This window comes from Manis javanica, chromosome 17 (genome assembly GCF_040802235.1).
Source record: "Manis javanica isolate MJ-LG chromosome 17, MJ_LKY, whole genome shotgun sequence".
Lineage (NCBI taxonomy): Eukaryota > Metazoa > Chordata > Mammalia > Pholidota > Manidae > Manis > Manis javanica.
Window position 1 is genome coordinate 35374478 of NC_133172.1, and position 15344 is coordinate 35389821.

Below are 15344 nucleotides of genomic sequence, written 5' to 3' on the forward strand. Positions count from 1 at the left end.
GCACCAATTGACATTCCCACCAACAGTGTAGGAGGGTTCCTCTTTCTCTGCATCCTTGCCAACATTTGTTATTTCTTGTCTTTTGGATGTTGGTCATTTTAACTGGTGTGACGTGATATCTCATTATGGTTTTAATTTACATTTCCTTTCCAATTATAGATGTGGAACATCTTTTCATGTGCCTGTTGGCCATTTTTATTTCTTCTTTGGAGAAATATCTGTTCAGGTTCTCCACCCATTTTTTAATCAGGTTATTTGTTTATTGAGTGTTGAGGAATAAGAGTTCTTTATGTATTTTAGATGTTAACCCCTTATTGGATAAATTGTTTATGAATATATTCTCCCGTACTGTAGGATGCCTGTTTGTTCTGCTGATGGTATCCTTTGTTGTACAGAAGCTTTTTAGTTTGATGTAGTCCCACTTGTTCATTTTTAATTTTGTTTCCCTTGCCCAGGGAAATGTGTGCAGGGAAAAATTGTGCTCATGCTTATGTTCACGAGATTTTTGCCAATGTTTTCTTCTAAGAGTTTTATGGTTTCATGACTTACATTCAGGTTTTTGATCCATTTCAAGTTTGTATTTTGTATATGAAATTAGACAATAATCCATTTTCATTCTCTTACATGTAGCTGTCCAGTTTTGCCAACACCAGTCGAAGAGGCTTTCTTTTCCCTATTGTATATTCATTGCTCCTTATCATGTATTAATTGATCATGTATGTATAGGTTTATATCTGGGCTCTTTATTCTGTTCCATTGATCTATGGGTCTGTTCTTTGCTGGTAACAAATTGTTTTGAGTACTGTAGTTTTGTAGTAGAGCTTGAAGTCAGGGAGTGTTGAGCACCTTATGTACCTTTTGGCCATTTGTATGTCTTCTTTGGAAAAATGTGCATTCAGGTCCTTTGCCCTTTATAAAATCAAATTTTTTTGATATTGTGTTATATGAGTTCCTTATGTATTTTTGATAATAGCCCCCTATCAGGTTGATGGTTTACAAATACTTTCTCCTATTCCAGAGCTTGACTTTTCATTTTGTTCATTGTTTCTTTTGCTGTGCAGAAGCTTGTTACTTTGATCAAGCCCCACTTTTTTACTTTTGTTGCTTATGTTTTTGTCGTGTCCAAAAAATTGTTGCCAAGACCAATGTCAAGTGGCTTTTCCCTTATTTTTTCTTCCAGGAGTTTTATGATTTCAAGTTTTATGTTTAAGTCTTTAATCCTTTTTCAATTAATTTTTGTGACTAGTGTAAGACAGGGATCTGATTGTATTCTTCTGTATGTGATTATCCAGTTTTTCCAAACAGCATTAACTGAATTGACTATCCTTTCCCCATTGAGTATTCTTGGCTACTTTGTCAAATTTTAGTTGACTATGTGTGGGCGGGATTATTTATGGGCTCTTGGTTCTGCTCCAATGTGTCTATGTGTCTATTTCTATGCCAGCAACAGTGTTTTATTACTGTAACTTTGTAGTATAGTTTGAAATCAGAAAGTGTGTTGCTCCCAGCTTTGTTCTTCTTTGTTAGGATTACGTTGGCTATTCAGGGTCTTTGGTGGTTCTGTGCAATTTTTAGAATTGTTTTAATCTACTTTTGTGAAAAATTCCATTGGAATTTTGATAGGAATTGCATTGAATCCATAGATGGCTTTGGGCAGTATGGACATTTTGGTAGTATTAATTCTTCTGATCCGTGAACACACAATACCTTTCCATTTACTTCTTCAATTTCTTTCATCAAAGTCTTATAATTTTCAGTGTTCAGATCTTTCATCTCCTTAAATTTATTCCTAAGTATTTTATTATTTTATTGTTTATGACACTCTTGTAAATGAATTTTTTTTCCAAATACTTCACTGTTAGTGTAGAGAATTGCAACAGATTTCTGTGTTGATATTGTATCCTGCAACTTAACAGAATTTGTTTATTAGTTCTAGCAGTTTTTTGTTGGAGTATTTAGGATCTTTCTGTAAGACCATGTCATCTGCAAAGACCACTTCCCAGTTCCTTCCCAGTTTGTATGTCTATTATTATTTTTTCTTGTTTAATTGCTCTGGCCAGGACTTTTAAGTATTATGCTCAATAGAAATGGTGAGAGTGGTCACCCTTGTCTTGTTCTTGATCTTCAAAGAAAAGTTTTAACACTTGCACCATTCAGTATGATATTATTTTTGAGCTTGTCCTATATGGTCTTTAATATGTTGAGGTATATTCCTTCTTTATCCATTTTTTTGAAGAGTTTTTTTGGTCATACAAGGATATTGTGTTTTGTCAAATGCTTTTCAGCATCTGTTGAGATGATCATATGACTTTTATCTTGCATTTTATTAATGTGGTAGATTACATTTATTGATATGCATATGCTGAAACATCCTTGCATCCCGCGAATAATCCCACTTGATTGTGGTGTATGGCCCTTTTAATATGCTGTTGAATTTAGTTTGCTATTTTTTTTTTTTGAGAATTTTTGCATCTGTATTCATCAGGAGTATTGGGTTGTAGTTTTTCTTTTTTCTACTATCCTTATCGGGCTCTGGTATTAGGGTAATGCTGACCTCATAAAATGAGTTTGGAAATTTTCCTTCCTCTTTAAATTATTTGGAAAAGTTTGAGAAGGATTGTTATTAATTCTCTAAATGTTTGGTAGAATTAACCAGCAAAACTGTTCAGTCCTGAGCTTTTCTTTGTTGGGAGACTTGATTACTCATTCAATATCCTTACTTGTTATTGGTCTGTTCACATTTTCTGTTTCTTCAGATTGAGCCTTGGTAGGTGAAAGTTTTAGGAATTTATCCATTTCTTCTAGGTTATTCAATTTGTTGACATGTAATTGTTCATAGTAGTCTCTTCTGATCCTTTGTATTTTTGTGGAAGCAGTTGTAATGTCTCTTCTTTCATTTTATTTATTTGAGTGTTCTCTCTTTTTATCTTTTGCTCATTTTTTCCATTAACGAAACTTTCCTCTCATTACCTTATGGGGGTTTCCTTGTAGATGACAAGCTTCTCTTGCTGCTTTTAAGATTATCTTCATTTGTCTTTGATGTTTGACAGTTTTATTATAATGTCTTGGGTTAGGTCTTTTTTGAGTTAAATATTTGGGGACCTATGAGTGTCAAGAATTTAGATGGCCAAATACCCAGGTTTGGGAAGTTCTTAGCCATTCTTCTTCTTTTTTTTTATTGAAGTATTGTTGATATACAATCATATATTCGTTTCAGATATACAGCACAGTGGTTCAGTAGTTACCCTTATTATTAAATCCTCACCCCCCAGTAGTGTGGTTGCTATCTTTCAGCATAGAAAGATAAACCATTATTTCTTTAAATGTTCTTTCTGCCTCCTTCTCTCTCTTCTCTTCCTTGGACCCCAGTAATTTGCAGATTGCCTTTCTTGATCATATCTTATAGTTTATGTAGGCTTTCTTTACTCTTTTTCCCTGCTTTCTTTATTTTACTCTGACTGGATAATTTTAAAGGGCCTGTTTTAAAAATTTTTTTATTAAGGTATCATTGAAATACACTCTTATGAAGTTTTCACAAGAAAAACAATGTGGTTATTACATTCTTGTTTTCTTTTTCACAGATTCTTTCTTCTGCTTGATCCATTCTGCTGTTGATAGTCTGTTGCATTTTTAAAAATTCAATTAATTGTATTCTCTAGCTCCATTGAATTTTTTAAAAAATTCAATTAATTGTATTCTCTAGCTCCATAATTTGTTTGGTTCCTTGTCATTTCTGTCTTTTTGTTTAACTTCTCATTTTTGTTTGTATATTGTTTTCCAATTTCATTGAATTGCCTTTCTCATGTTTTTGTAGATTGTTGAGCTTCCTTACAACAGCTACTCTGAATTCTTTATCTAGTAAATTGCAGATCTCCATGTCTTTGGAATCAGTTGCTGGAAAATTATTGTGATCCTTTGATGATGTCATGTTTCCTTGATTTTTCATATTTTTCCTTAAGTTTCCTTAAAGTATTGCATTGCTGTCTTTGCTTTTGAAGTAGCTCTTACCTCCTAGTATTTACTGATTGACTTCCAGAAATACCTTCTGTCAGCTCTGCTAGGGATTCTGAGGCTTTCTTAAACTTTGTGTGGATACCCCTGCTCCACACTTTTTGCTCCCTCTTGTGGCAGAATTCTTAAGCCTGTATGCCTTCTCTCAGTACTACAAAGCACCAGGCTAAGTTCTGACAATCTTGCTTTTGCTTTCCCAAGGGCAGTGCTAAATGCTCAGGTTTATGGTCTCTCTCTGGTCCACGTATTTGGTATGGCTTTCTGTGCATGCTCACTAGCTATCTGTAAAATCTTGCTCTCACCACCATCGGGAACATGCGCAGGGATCTTGCCACAGAATGAGAATGTGTTTAGATCAGTCTATGGAGTACTAGGGGTGCCCATGGGCCAGTGGGAGAAATGAGCATGTAGGGATACTGCAGAGTTTCATGGGAGGGCCTCTTGATAGAGTCCATGATAAGGTTAATAGGATCTGTGTCTTGTTAATACCTTTGTTTCAAGCCCTGGCTATTGTTCTTCCAGCTGCTCACTGACCCCAAGCTATGCAGCTCATAACTTAGTACTCTCAGTGGGATGAGAGCAAGAAATGGGCCTCTGTGTCAGGATCCCACTGCTTGGGGAAGCTGGCTGCTCTCTCACATGGTTTCACTTTTTTCCATGGGAGAAATCATGGGTTAAGAAGTGTTCTCTTGGCACTGGCTGAGCCCCAGTGGAAGGAATAATGTGGATAAAAGCAAACTGTTCTTCTCTTACCTCTCCACTACATCTAGTCTCAGATATTTTGCTCAAATGGTGTGCTGGAACTTCTGTGATGGACTCCTAGACTTCCATAAAGGCTCTCTTGTCTGTGGGTGATTGCCTAAAATCACTGTTTTCTAAGGCCTCATGGACCTTGACTGAGAGGGACTGGCGTCCATTCATGGGCCACTTCAGGGTGCACAGCAGGGACTGAGGTCTGTATGCCTGTCAGCTCATACATGTGTGGGCAAAACTCCTCTCAGGTCCCTTGGCATATGGTACTGGATCCCACAGCTTCCACAGAGGCACTTATGTCTGTTGATAGATGCCAAATTGTTTTGGTTGAGGGAGACATACAATTAAGTGGTGTCCTATTCAGCCATATTTCTGATATCATTCTTCCTCAGAGAACATATTTTTTAATGATTTGAATCTTTTTGAATGTACTAATATCCAGATGTGGTCTATCTTAGCAAATATTGAGTGTGCATTTGGAACAAATGTGTACTTTGCTACTGTTCAGTTAAGTGTTACATAAATGTAAGGTCAAGGTGGTTTATAGTGTTGAAGTGTTCTGTATTCTTACTGAGAGTTCTGTCTACTTCTATCAATTATTGAGAGGAATGTTACAATCTTCAGCTGTAATTGTGGAATATAGTCTGCTGTTCTGTCAGTTTTTGCTGCATGTATTTTGTTGATCAGTTGTTAGTTGCATAGATGTTTAGGATTGCTGCATTCTCTTGATGAATTGACTTCTTTATCATTATGAAATGACTCTCCTTTACCTCTTAAAATATTCTTTGCTCTGAAACCCGTTTTGTCTGGTATCAGTATAGCTACTTCAGCTTTCTTTTGATTAGTATTACTGTGGCTAATATTTTTCCATTCTTTTACTTTTTAAAATCTTTTTTTATTATAAAATATGCATAATATAAAACTATTAACTATTTTTAAGTGTACGTTTTGTGGCATCAGGTACATTCACATTGTTCTGTCTTTTTACTTATAACCCTTTTGTTTCTTTATGTTTAAAATCAATTTCTTATAGGAAACATATAGTTGGACATTGATTTAAAAAAAAAATTTAACCTGATGTTCTCTTCCTTTTCACTGGGTTGTTCAGACTTTTTACATTTAATATCTATGTTTACATGATTGGATTTAATCCTGCCACTTTACTATCTCCCCTTTGTTCTCTTTATTTTCTCTTTCTCCCTTTTTGAATTGATTTTTCATAGTTCCATTTCATTTCCCTTGGTTATTACCTATAATTCTTTGTTGTTATTTTATAGTTGTTTTTGGGTTTCTAATATCCATCTTTATCTTAATAGAGTCTTTCCTGAAGTAGTACTATTGTACTTCACATAAAGAATAAGAATCTTAGAACAATGTATTTCCATTTCTCTTTGGCCATTGTGCTATTATTGTTACACATTTCACTTCTACATAGATTATAAATCCCACAATGTACTATTATTTTTGCTTTAAATAGTTATCTTTTAAAAAGGTTTACATAGTGAAGAATAAAGTCTTTTATATTTCCAGTGTACTTACTATTTCTGATGCTCTTCATTCCTTTTTGAAGACTCAGATTTCTATCTAGTGTCATTTTCTTTCTGCCTGATGGTCTTCCTCTCATTGCTTACATTGAAGCTCTGGTGATGTTGAATTACTTCTGCTTTTCTAATTTGAAAAAAATATTTATTTTGCCTTTGTCTTTGATAGCTATTTGGCTTGGTTGATTTAAAATCCTATTTTGGCAAATTTTCTTTTTCTCAGTTCTTTGAAAATGTTTCTTCATTTTCTTCTGGCTAACATTCTCTAAATGAGATATTTTGTGTTATAATTTCTCCCTATGTATGTATTATTTCTTTTTCTCTGACTGCTTTAAAGATTGTCTCTTTTTCACTGATTTTAAGTAATTTGGTTTTATGGTGTCTTAGTGTTATTTCCTCATATTTTTGTGTGTTGGTTTCTCTGAACATCTTGAATCTGTGGATTTATAGTTTTCATCAAATTTGGAAAATTTTTTGCCAATAGTTTTTCTTTTCCCCATCGTCCTAGTCTTTGCTGACTCTAATTAATTACATGTTTAAACTGCTTGAAGTCATTCCACAGCTCACTGGTACTCTTTTAATTTTTTTTTTTGCCTCTGTTTCCTTTTGGATAACTTCCATTGCTATGTCTTCATGTTCACTATTCTTTTCTCCTGTGATATCTAACTCAATTTGAATCCTATCAAATACTTTTCATTTCAGACATTGTGGTTTTCCCATCTAGATGCTTGATGCAATTTTGTTCATTTCTTCTGTTTCTCTACTTACCATGTTATCTTTCCTCAACTTTTTACAGTTAATGAACTACAGTTATAACACTGTTTTAAATATACTTGTCTATTAATTCTGTTATGTGTGACATGTGGGGTGAGTCTCATTGATTGCTTTTTCTATTCATTTCAGTCATTTTACCTTAACTTATAGTCTTGTCTTGCTTTCCATTTTTACAGTTTTTGATTGGAAACAGTTTGATCCTTTCAGTCTTGCTTTTAGACTTTGTTAGGAAGTAATAGAGAAGCAGTCTAGGGCTGATTTTATACCACTACTGAAGCAAAATCCTCCTGAGAATCCCTCCTGATATTTTGCGGATTATCAGGTTTTCTACTTTGGCTGCTATAGCAGAAGCTCAGATATGAGAGAGTGAACAAGAAGTGATAAATAAGTTAAAAAAATATCTTGAAAGCATTGTAGAGCTACCAATGCAACCAGGACTTGAGGGTCTGAAACTAGTTGTTGTAAGTATTGGTTTTAAATTTAAAGAACAACATTTATTTAATTAAAAAATAAAAATGTCTGTGTTTATATATTCTTTTTAAGTTAAAATTAAGCATTTCTGCAGTTTTCTCTTGAAAGATAAAATTGTTCTTGCCTCAGGGTTGGTATGGTGGAGTATATTGGAAATAACCTTGTGCTTGGGAAATGAGAATGTGAGTTATGATTCTCTTATGACCAGCAGTGTAATCTCTTGCAAGTCACTTTATATCTGGATGGGCCTTTGTTTCTTTATCTGTTCTAAAATTTTACAGTAATTAAAATTTTTATGACCAGTGTAGTTAACTGTGGTATTTTGTATGTATAACTTATTATGGAGAGTTTTTATGGTTCTGCTGTAGTTCACCTAAGCAAGTTAATATCTGACTTTCTCATGTAGCATTAATCTACAGCATGAGGTATGATTTGATAGGTTACACATAGGTTCTTTTTTTTTTTTTAAAAATATGGAACGCTTCATGAATTTGCATGTCATCCTTGCGCAGGGGCCATGCTAATCTTCTCTATATTGTTCCAATTTTAGTATATGTGCTGCCAAAGCGAGCACTACACATAGGTTCTTTTTTTTTTTTTTTTTTTTTTTTTTTTTTTTTTTTTTGAGAGGGCATCTCTCATATTTATTGATCAAATGGTTGTTAACAACAATAAAATTCAGTATAGGGGGGTCAATGCTCAATGTACAATCATTAATCCATCTCAAGCCTAATTCTCGTCAGTCTCCAATCTTCTGAAGCATAACGAACAAGTTCTTACATGGTGAACGAATTCTTACAGAGTGAATAAATTCTTACATGGTGAACAGTACAAGGGCATTCATCACAGAAACTTTCGGTTTTGATCATGCAATATGACCTATAAACCATCAGGTCAAATATGAATATTCATTTGATTTTTTTTTTTTTTTTTTTTTTTTTTTTTTTGAGAGGGCATCTCTCATATTTATTGATCAAATGGTTGTTAACAACAATAAAATTCAGTATAGGGGGGTCAATGCTCAATGTACAATCATTAATCCATCTCAAGCCTAATTCTCGTCAGTCTCCAATCTTCTGAAGCATAACGAACAAGTTCTTACATGGTGAACGAATTCTTACAGAGTGAATAAATTCTTACATGGTGAACAGTACAAGGGCAGTCATCACAGAAACTTTCGGTTTTGATCATGCAATATGACCTATAAACCATCAGGTCAAATATGAATATTCATTTGATTTTTGTACTTGATTTATATGTTGATCCCACATTTCTCCTATTATTATTATTATTATTATTTTTAATAAAATGCTGAAGTGGTAGGTAGATGCAAGATAAAGGTAGAAAACATAGTTTAGTGCTGTAAGAAGGCAAATGTAGATGATCAGATGATCAGGTGTGTGCCTATGGACTAAGTATTAATCCAGGCTAGACAAGGGCAGCAAGACATCCACGGATGCAGAAGATTTCTCTCAAAGCAGGGGGGGTGAGGTTCTGAGCCTCACCTCTGTTGATCCCCAAATTCTCACCTGATGGCCCCCCTGCGACTGTGCCTGTCTTAGGTTGTTCCTCCCTTGAGGAATCTTACCCGTCTCTGGCTAACCAGTCATCTTCCGGGGCCATACAGGGAAATGTAAAGTTGGTAAGTGAGAGAGAAGCCATATTGTTTGCAAAGGTTAGCTTTTTACTTCTTTGCAGATTTATGCCCTGTGGCTTCTATGCCCAGCACTTGTCTCGAGGTATCTTTACCACCTGGAGGAATTATGATACTCGGTAAATTCGATATGAGGCACGAATTCTATTTAAAGTTTGTAATTAGGAAGGAAGAAGAAAAGCTATAGATGTAGCATATGAAGGAAACTTGGGAGGATTGATTATTTCTTTGACATATCTTCTTGTATAGTACCTTAAGTATGTATAGGTTTTAAACTACTAACTAATTTGCACACACATATTGACATAATAGGAATACGGTGACATAAACAAAGCAAATCTATAATTACCAGCCATCTCCAGTGAAGCCAAGAAAACCATTTAGGCACCCTAGGCATTTGTTAAAATTTATCTATGATATGATGGATATTTTCCAACTGTACTTGAACCATCAGACAAATTAAAGCAGCCCATTTCTGGGATCTGTTCACATCCCATATGTTCTTTTAACCATAGATAGTCTATAGTCATGAGATTTTGGGGTGCTACAACTTGCACCCCTCCCAACTCCTGGTTGAGTTCCAACAGTACAGATCCAGTCAAATTCGTTGTCTCACTGTATGCACATGCCAGCCTAGACATCTCCCTCCTCCTTCTTATGGCAAGTCCAGGAGATGGTGGGCTGGATGCAGCCACAACCGCAGCATCGTCCGGATCCCTGTGGAGGCTTTTTGATGATCATCCCCCGGCACGAGTCCTCCAGAGAGTGCTGATGCCGGAAGCTCCTCCTCATATCGTATCTTAGTTCATTTTCTGGGTATCCAAGCTAGGCCTTGATCTTCTGCGTAGAAACAAACAGACCCTTTGCCCACACTTTGACATGCCCTCTATACCACTGTGCAGAACTCATTGGAGGTCAGCACACAGTAACTGCTTTTTTTTTTTTTTTTTAATTAAGAGAAAGGAATATTATCAGAAAAGAGTACCTCCATAGCTGATCATCTGACACCCTTTAAGTGATCAACATTAAGGATATTTAAAGCATGCGTTGATCTTTGATTTACCAATAGTTTTATCCTGTTAAGGAGTAATCCCCCTTTTCTTTCTTTCTTTCTTTTTTTTTTTTTAAATTTTTAATCTACACTTACCTGAAGAATACTATGTTTACTATGCTCTCCCCTATATCAGGTCCCCCCTAACAACCACATTACGGTTACTGTCCATCAGCTTAGCAAAATGTTGTAGAGTCACTACTTGTCCTCTCTGTGTTGTTCGGCCCTCCCCCCCCCCTCTCCCTCCCCCCCATGCATGCTAATCTTAATACCCCCCTTCTTCTTCCCCCCCCTTATCCCTCCCTGCCCACCCATCCTCCCCAGTTCCTTTCCCTTTGGTACCTGTTAGTCCATTTTTGGGTTCTGTAATTCTGCTGCTGTTTTGTTCCTTCAGTTTTTCCTTTGTTCCTATACTCCTCAAATGAGTGAAATCATTTGGTATTTCTCTTTCTCCGCTTGGCTTATTTCACTGAGCATAATACTCTCCAGCTCCATCCATGTTGCTGCAAATGGTTGGATTTTTCCACTTCTTATGGCTGAGTAGTATTCCATTGTGTATATGTACCACATCTTCTTTATCCATTCATCTACAGATGGACATTTAGGTTGCTTCCAATTCTTGGCTATTGTAAATAGTGCTGCGATAAACATAGGAGTGCATCTGTCTTTCTCAAACTTGATTGCTGCGTTCTTAGGGTAAATTCCTAGGAGTGGAATTCCTGGGTCAAATGGTAGGTCTGTTTTGAGCATTTTGATGCACCTCCATACTGCTTTCCACAATGGTTGAACTAATTTACATTCCCACCAGCAGTGTAGGAGGGTTCCCCTTTCTCCACAGCCTCGCCAACATTTGTTGTTGTTTGTCTTTTGGATGGCAGCTATCCTTACTGGTGTGAGGTGATACCTCATTGTAGTTTTAATTTGCATTTCTCTGATAATTAGCGATGTGGAGCATCTTTTCATGTGTCTCTTGGCCATCTGTATTTCTTTTTTGGAGAACTGTCTGTTCAGTTCCTCTGCCCATTTTTTAATTGGGTTATTTGTTTTTTGTTTGTTGAGGCGTGTGAGCTCTTTATATATTCTGGACGTCAAGCCTTTATCAGATCTGTCATTTTCAAATATATTCTCCCATACTGTAGGGTTCCTTTTTGTTCTATTGATGGTGTCTTTCGCTGTACAGAAGCTTTTCAGCTTAATGTAGTCCCACTTGCTCATTTTTGCTGTTGTTTTCCTTGCCCGGGGAGATATGTTCAAGAAGAGATCACTCATGTTTATGTCTAAGAGGTTTTTGCCTATGTTTTTTTCCAAGAGTTTAATGGTTTCGTGACTTACATTCAGGTCTTTGATCCATTTTGAGTTTACCTTTGTATATGGGGTTAGACAATGGTCCAGTTTCATTCTCCTACATGTAGCTGTCCAGTTTTGCCAGCACCATCTGTTGAAGAGACTGTCATTTTGCCATTGTATGTCCATGGCTCCTTTATCAAATATTAATTGACCATATATGTTTGGGTTAATTTCTGGGGTCTCTAATCTGTTCCACTGGTCTGTGGCTCTGTTCTTGTGCCAGTACCAAATTGTCTTGATTACTATGGCTTTGTAGTAGAGCTTGAAGTTGGGGAGTGAGATCCCCCCTACTTTATTCTTCTTTTTCAGGATTGCTTTGGCTATTCGGGGTCTTTGGTGTTTCCATATGAATTTTTGAATTATTTGTTCCAATTCATTGAAGAATGTTGCTGGTAATTTGAGAGGGATTGCATCAAATTTGTATATTGCTTTCGGCAGGATGGCCATTTTGACGATATTAATTCTTCCTAGCCATGAGCATGGGATGAGTTTCCATTTATTAGTGTCCCCTTTAATTTCTCTTAAGAGTGACTTGTAGTTTTCAGAGTATAAGTCTTTCACTTCCTTGGTTAGGTTTATTCCTAGGTATTTTATTCTTTTTGATGCAATGGTGAATGGAATTGTTTTCCTGATTTCTCTTTCTATTGATTCGTTGTTAGTGTATAGGAAAGCTACAGATTTCTGTGTGTTGATTTTGTATCCTGCAACTTTGCTGTATTCCGATATCAGTTCTAGTAGTTTTGGAGTGGAGTCTTTAGGGTTTTTTATGTACAGTATCATATCATCTGCAAATAGTGACAGTTTAACTTCTTCTTTACCAATCTGGATTCCTTGTATTTCTTTGTTTTGTCTGATTGCCGTGGCTAGGACCTCCAGTACTATGTTAAATAACAGTGGGGAGAGTGGGCATCCCTGTCTGGTTCCCGATCTCAGTGGAAATGCTTTCAGTTTCTCGCTGTTCAGTATAATGCTGGCTGTGGGTTTATCATATATGGCCTTTATTATGTTGAGGTACTTGCCCTCTATTCCCATTTTGCTGAGAGTTTTTATCATGAATGGATGTTGAATTTTGTCAAATGCTTTTTCAGCATCTATGGAGATGATCATGTGGTTTTTGTCTTTCTTTTTGTTGATGTGGTGGATGATGTTGATGGATTTTCGAATGTTGTACCATCCTTGCATCCCTGGGATGAACCCCACTTGGTCATGGTGTATGATCCTTTTGATATACTGTTGAATTCTGTTTGCTAATATTTTATTGAGTATTTTTGCATCTACGTTCATCAGGGATATTGGTCTGTAATTTTCTTTTTTGGTGGGGTCTTTGCCTGGTTTTGGTATTAGGGTGATGTTGGCTTCATAGAATGAGTTTGGGAGTATTCCCTCTTCTTCTATTTTGTGGAACACTTTAAGGAGAATGGGTATTATGTCTTCTCTGTGTGTCTGATAAAATTCCGAGGTAAATCCGTCCGGCCCCGGGGTTTTGTTCTTGGGTAGTTTTTTGATTACTGTTTCAATTTCTTTGCTTGTAATTGGTTTGTTTAACTTTTGTGTTTCTTCCTTGGTCAGTCTTGGGAGGTTGTATTTTTCTAGGAAGTTGTCCATTTCTTCTAGGTTTTCCAGCTTGTTGGCATATAGGTTTTCATAGTAGTCTTTAATAATTCTTTGTATTTCTGTGGAGTCTGTCGTGATTTTTCCATTCTCATTTCTGATTATGTTGATTTGTGTTGACTCTCTTTTTCTCTTAATAAGTTGGGCTAGAGGCTTATCTATTTTGTTTATTTTCTCAAAGAACCAGCTCTTGGTTTCGTTGATTTTTGCTATTGTTTTATTCTTCTCAATTTTGTTTATTTCTTCTCTGATCTTTATTATGTCCCTCCTTCTGCTGACTTTAGGCCTCATTTGTTCTTCTTTTTCCAGTTTTAATAATTGTGATGTTAGACTATTCATTTGGGATTGTTCTTCCTTCTTCAAGTGTGCCTGGATTGCTATATACTTTCCTCTTAAGACTGCTTTCGCTGCATCCCACAGAAGTTGGGGCTTAGTGTTGTTGTTGTCATTTGTTTCTATATATTCCTTGATCTCTATTTTGATTTGTTCATTGATCCATTGATTATTTAGTAGCATGTTGTTAAGCCTCCATGTGTTTGTGAGCCTTTTTGTTTTCTTTGTAGAATTTATTTCTACTTTCATACCTTTGTGGTCTGAAAAATTGGTTGGTAGAATTTCAATATTGTGGAATTTACTGAGGCTCTTTTTGTGAGCTAGTATGTGGTCTATTCTGGAGAATGTTCCATGTGCACTTGAGAAGAATGTATATCCTGTTGCTTTTGGATGTAAAGTTCTATAGATGTCTATTAGGTCCATCTGTTCTAGTGTGTTGTTCAGTGCCTGTGTGTCTTTACTTATTTTCTGCCCGGTGGATCTATCCTTTGGGGTGAGTGGTGTGTTGAAGTCTCCTACAATGAATGCATTGCAGTCTATTTCCCTCTTTAGTTCTGTTAGTATTTGCTTCACATATGCTGGTGCTCCTGTATTGGGTGCATATATATTTAGAATGGTTATATCCTCTTGTTGGACTAAGCCCTTTATCATTATGTAGTGGCCTTCTTTATCTCTTGTTACTTTCTTTGTTTTGAAGTCTATTTTGTCTGATATTAGTACTGCAACCCCTGCTTTCTTCTCACTGTTGTTTGCCTGAAATATGTTTTTCCATCCCTTGACTTTTAGTCTATGCTTATCTTTGGGTTTAAGGTGAGTTTCTTGTAAGCAGCATATAGATGGGTCTTGCTTTTTTATCCATTCTATTACTCTATGTCTTTTGATTGGTGCATTAAGTCCATTTACATTTAGGGTGACTATTGAAAGATATGTACTTATTGCCATTGCAGGCTTTAGATTCGTGGTTACCAAAGGTTCAAGGTTAGCTTCTTTAGTATCTTACTGCCTAACTTAGCTCGCTTATTGAGCTGTTATATACACTGTCTGGAGAGTCTTTTCTTCTCTCCCTTCTTATTCCTCCTCCTCCCTTCTTCATATGTTGTGTGTTTTGTTCTGTGCTCTTTTTAGGGGTGCTCCCATCTAGAGCAGTCCCTGTAGGATGCCCTGTAGAGGTGGTTTGTGGGAAGCAAATTCCCTCAGCTTTTGCTTGTCTGGGAATTGTTTGATCCCACCATCATATTTAAATGATAGTCGTGCTGGATACAGTATCCTTGGTTCAAGGCCCTTCTGTTTCATTGCATTAAGTATATCATGCCATTCTCTTCTGGCCTGTAGGGTTTCTGTTGAGAAGTCTGATGTTAGCCTGATTGGTTTTCCTTTATAGGTGACCTTTTTCTCTCTAGCTGCCTTTAAAACTCTTTCCTTGTCCTTGATCCTTGCCATTTTAATTATTATGTGTCTTGGTGTTGTCCTCCTTGGATCCTTTCTGTTGGGGGTTCTGTATAATTCCATGGTCTGTTCGATTATTTCCTCCCCCAGTTTGGGGAAGTTTTCAGCAATTATTTCTTCAAAGACACTTTCTATCCCTTTTCCTCTTTCTTCCTCTTCTGGTATCCCTATAATACGAATGTTTTTCCTTTTGTATTGGTCACATATTTCTCTTAGTGTTGTTTCATTCCTGGAGATCCTTTTATCTCTCTCTATGTCAGCTTCTATACGTTCCTGTTCTCTGGCTTCTATTCCTTCAATGGCCTCTTGCATCTTATCCATTCTGCTTATAAATCCTTCCAGGGATTGTTTC

The 15344-nt window shown here is 36.2% G+C and overlaps 1 protein-coding gene and 1 non-coding gene across 4 annotated transcripts in view; one reads left to right on the forward strand and one right to left on the reverse strand.

Moving 5' to 3' along the window:
- The window catches only part of FTO (FTO alpha-ketoglutarate dependent dioxygenase), a 441881-nt gene that overhangs the window by 119596 nt on the left and 306941 nt on the right, over positions 1 to 15344 (forward strand). The window lies entirely within an intron of this gene.
- LOC118968935 (U6 spliceosomal RNA) lies at positions 8018 to 8124 on the reverse strand. Its single transcript, XR_005056818.1, has one exon. It is a non-coding gene; the product is annotated as a U6 spliceosomal RNA (small nuclear RNA).